We start from the raw sequence: 4,940 nt of genomic DNA, 5'->3' as shown, positions 1-4,940 counted from the left end.
TCAGCAAGAAAATCAATCCAAAATGATGGCATAACATGTGCCTTGCATCCCCCAAACAATTGGATATCAATAAGTACCGAACCAATTAAGTAGAAGTACCCAAATAAGCATAGCATTAGATGTCAATGCTACTTCTGCATAACATGACAGTGGGACTGCCGTAAACAGTCTTGGGAATGTACAGATCAAACCTAAATTTGACACCAATGATTGAGGCTTTAACACATGTTAGAGACCATTGTCAAGCCTGAAGAAGCATGACATAGCCATCAATGAGAAGTAGGTGTGCTATAGTGGTATGCTGTCCAAATTAGCCAAAAAAATGACGCAAATTTGTTGATATATGCTTTTACTACTGTGCATCCACATGGCCTCAATGATAATGGTTAGAGGCTCCATGGGGTGCCCAAGGAGACACACAACAAGCCTCAAGTACCCAAATGCAAGAGGAAGCAAGATACAAGCTCCAAGGGTTTGAGTTATGGATGCCATGATTGACTGCAACCTAAGAACTAAATAAAAGCATTGAAAGAGCACTTCAATACCACTGTAGCAATGCCCTGAGGGTGCCTCAATGCCAAGAAGGTGCTCGGAAAGCCGAGGAGTGAGAGGAGCTGGGAAAGGTCGATTATAGCTGCCGAGAAAGAAGACCCAATGCTGTAGGTATTTGAATGGAAGCTAAGAATGCCACGAACCAAGCTCAGAAAGTCGAGAAGCCTTACTTTGATACCAGTTGAAAGGTGAAAAGAATCGAAGCTTGCTTGGAAGTGAGCTATGGCGGAGAGCAAGAGCAAGAAGAGACACAAATGGAAACTCCAAAAGTCACAATGTATGACCGGGCCTTTCTTTATTCAAAATTATCACTAAAAAAGAATAAAGAATAAAGTGATAGTGACGAGTGCCCGCCACCTGCAGTGTGCAATGGCAAGCACTGTCAGTATAGTAATACATAGGCTGCTAGGCAAAGGCATCTTTACCCCCAACACTTTTCCTAGAGCCCTTTAGTTTTGAAAATTGGATTCCTCAGCTTCTCCTCCACAATGAAGGCCGCCCTCAATTCTCTTAACCTATAACAAATACAAAAACACATGGATATTGGTCATTTTCTCATATGGATGAAACTTGAGATGGATATCAGAAAAACCATCGCATTGACCAAAAAATCCATGTCCTCACACAAGCACACCCCCCATGTTGGGCTATCTCTAATCATGTTGCAAGTACACTTGCATAATTAAGAGGACCAATGGTATTACAACTAAGTAGTTTGCTTGTAGAGATAAAGCTATGAAGGCTGAAATCCTATGATGTGGGCATAATTCTTCACCCGTTTCTATTTGCAATTACAACACCTAAAGGTTTTGTGGGCCTTCGTCATTCCATTTCCACATTGCTAAAACTTCTACCAATAATAACACTCGTTAGATCGAGAAGGAATATGATTTTAGTGAAGCTATTGCCATCTTAACCGAGATACTCAAAATATCACATTTTTGGTTGCCATATGAAGGGCCTATAATCAAGTTGTTGTTTGCCACATTTTTTGAAGATTTTTTTGAAATAGGCAAACAATTTTTATTGATTTATCCATACAATGATTTTCATGGAGTTAATTGTTATTACGTAGGCTATAGCTTTTCGTTACAACCTATTTGTTATGTTGTTGGACCAGCCATGTTGTAGTATATGCACAATGACATGTCACACCATTGATCCTCTTACTCTAGTTGCCAAAACGACGACGTCTTTAATATCAGTCAAATTTGAGTAGATGTTAAAACCTCAGTAGTTTAGACTGATTAATATTCTGTTCGAGTGTCAAGTACGCATGATGGTCTCAACATTGACTAACAAGATTGCTCATAGATGTCAGCTTAGCTGTACGTTACATACCCATACAAAGTTAACCTTGGGTAGGCTATATGTCAGCTCAGTTATGAATTAGATATGTACACAGTTAGACTTGGCTAAGCTCTGCAATTTCATTGGGTTCAACCATATCCTCTCATGTACAAGGTGTCCTCTCTTGTTTTGATGTCCCTTTGGCTTTTCTTGTTGGTAAAAACTGTATGTGCACCTGATCTTTTGATCTGAGATTATGATTGTAGAGTGTCTGTAATCACATACAGAACTAATGCCTCCTAAAATTGATTTCCTTTTTGAAGCAAAAAGAAGTAGAGAACGTCACCAAAGACATCATAGAAGCTCAAAGAGATTGATTCAATATTTACAGTGACTGCAAGGAAACCTTGGCCATCAAAAACATACTGCACACCCTCTTCGTCGCCGTACGGTCTTAATCCATCAAATGCCTCGGACCCACCCCCACTTGTAAACAGGTGGACAGAACTGCATTGTCAAATTGACCATCTGGCTATATACAAACACTTTCGGATTGGGCAGGTGTTTTGAAATATGGTTTGGTTAAAGCAGAAGGCAGGTACTACCTCAAGGATTGGTAGCACATGTTCCACAAGTACTGGCATGTCCCCATGATGCCCTACGCTCCTGATCATATGATGCCCAACAACTATCTTCCATGTGGCTTCAGATTGAAGCAATTTATCTGTTAAATCCTGAATAAACCATGCCATAAGTGAGTAATGAAGAATATCAGATGGAAGTACATCCCAAAATGAAACATCAAGTCAGTGAAAAGCAATATGTACAACGCTTTACCTCCAAGTGAAATTTCAGCTGCTCTGATCTATTTGGTGTAAGGCCCCACCAGTCAAAGGTGTGAGTTGCATTTGGGTACCAGTATTCATTGATGAACGGAGTTGTGTCAATGAAGAAAAATTCTGCAAAGTTATTGCATGCTCCTGATGTGGATGCCCGAGAGAAAGCAATCAGACCCTGCATGACTTTCTTTTTGCATCACATTTTGACACACTTGATGTCATCACATGTTCATGTGCATGCACGAAATGAATATATCTGTGTAGGAACTTTTGCACAGGGAATGCTGCAGTTGAAACTCTCGCCTACAAAACCATCGAGAGTCATGGGCTGTCAAGTCACCATTCATTTGTACAGGGGCATCTCCCATGTAGTCATTCCCAGCACTGTGATTACAGATATTAGTGCAGAATTTGCATCAGATTGACCATGATTCAGTCTACAGCACTGTGAAAGATGTTACTACAGAATTTTTTATTAGATTGATCATGATTCAGTTTACAGTGTGCACAGCACAGCAATAGACTAACAATGTACCTGCGTACCACGGCTTCTGCAAGCTTTGGGCAGTATATACACGAGTGAAAGATGAGGAAAAAGCTGGGTCATCTGCTGCCTTCAATCCTGTTTGATAGAAGTTATCTCCAACAGACACCACAAATTCAATGCCAAGCTGTTCCCCAATTCTCCCCATCTGTGCACACAGAAATGCTCGAGTATTGAAGAAGGGAACAAGTGCTGAAGCTCAGCACAACAACAACAATATCTAACGAACGTTTAAATTAAAAATTCCAAGTCACGGCATCATGAATAGAAGAATTCGGAAATGTCCAGAGATTAATAACAGACTGACAAAATCAATAGATGCTTTGGCAAGAGTAGGAGACAAAGCTCTTCTGAGTAAATCCATCCAAAGCAAGTTATAGATATGAATGATGTTAAACATAAGAAGGTCTGTCAAAGCTTTATATAACAAAGATTAATACAACTCTCTGTCCTTCATTTGCATAAACATACATAAATACGTATGTATTTTCATATATATGCGCGCGTGCACGCACATATGTATAGATGTATATGCAGATGTACGTACAAATGTACATATATGTATGTAGTTTTGTAGTGATGTAAATCTGTATATACGTATGAATGGAAATGGGTGCATAAAATTCTTACACTATGTAGTTACCAACTGTAGATTATTTGATGCGATAAGCCTATCAGTATGTGATGGTACAGAAGAGCAAAAGAAACCTGAATTGCTACTTGAGACTGATTGTAGAGGCCATGTCTCCCCCAGTCACCAACAGCAAGGAAAGAGAAGCTGTCGGCCAGAGCATGATGCAGAGGATGTGGATGGTCATGCTGGAGCATGTTTGGCAGCTCATTAAAGGGATAATCGTCCCCCCACCACTTACATGTACGCACAGCAAAGAAACCCATACAGATCATTCCCAGAGTGAAGATGAGCATGAGGCAGCAGGCTGCTGTGCCGGTCTGTCCCCTACGATGCCGGTGATGGAAGCAGAGCACCCCTCCCAATCCCTGCATGCAAGCGATCATGTTTTGTGAATTTGATCAATCTCAAGAAGTTTTAGACAAATCCTCACTGTAGTTCCCATGTTGTGAATTATGACAAGATGCATGAACTTCTGCGAGGGAGGGCTGGCAGCTGCCCCTCGCCCCAACCGCATCTAGCTAGGTATGCGGTGCGTCCCGAGCAGAAGCTTATGAACTACAGGGAGAGAAGGGAAAACAACCCCTTTTGCCACATGGGGAAGTGCGAAAATGTTCTTGGAAATTGAGCGGAATTCAATAATATAGATAATGATCAGTAGGGAGAGATTATGGAAATTGGATTTGCAAATGCAGCTTCTTATATATGATCTATACTGTATTTCTGTATTATATGATATTTGCCTGTGGTGAGCTCTCTGAAATTAGCAATGGCGTTTCTTCGTTTGCAATCAGCTGCTGGATTACGGGCTTGGGCGCCATAGATGACTCTCTCTCTCTTTCTCTCTCTCTCTCTCTCTCTCTCTCTCTCTCTCTCTCTCTCTCTGCCTTCTTCTTCTTCTTGTTCTGCTCAGTGGGCGGGAAAAGTGATCGAGCAACTGGCAGTTTGATCTGAGAAGATTCCCTATTGGATTCCCCCAGTTCGGGAGAATATTCCAACGGTTAATTCTTACCCACGTTAAACTTCTTGCCCAAGGACTTTCTACCAAGTTGACCCAAATTCTTCGTTTTTTCAAAAAGAAATA

The 4,940-nt window shown here is 41.0% G+C and overlaps 1 pseudogene across 1 annotated transcript; it reads right to left on the bottom strand.

Moving 5' to 3' along the window:
- Positions 1–1,775: 1,775 nt before the first annotated feature.
- LOC148019548 (purple acid phosphatase 4-like) lies at positions 1,776–4,723 on the bottom strand (annotated as a pseudogene). Its single transcript, XR_015694978.1, has 6 exons — positions 4,600–4,723; positions 3,934–4,224; positions 3,217–3,373; positions 2,923–2,984; positions 2,680–2,868; positions 1,776–2,576 (listed from the first exon to the last, which is right to left on the bottom strand). The product of XR_015694978.1 is annotated as a purple acid phosphatase 4-like (transcript).
- Between the last annotated feature and the right edge of the window lie 217 nt (positions 4,724–4,940).

This window comes from Lygodium microphyllum, chromosome 19 (genome assembly GCF_053477565.2).
Source record: "Lygodium microphyllum isolate KBCC chromosome 19, Lygodium_microphyllum_v1.1.10, whole genome shotgun sequence".
Lineage (NCBI taxonomy): Eukaryota > Viridiplantae > Streptophyta > Polypodiopsida > Schizaeales > Lygodiaceae > Lygodium > Lygodium microphyllum.
This window is presented reverse-complemented; position numbering and strand designations above follow the sequence as displayed.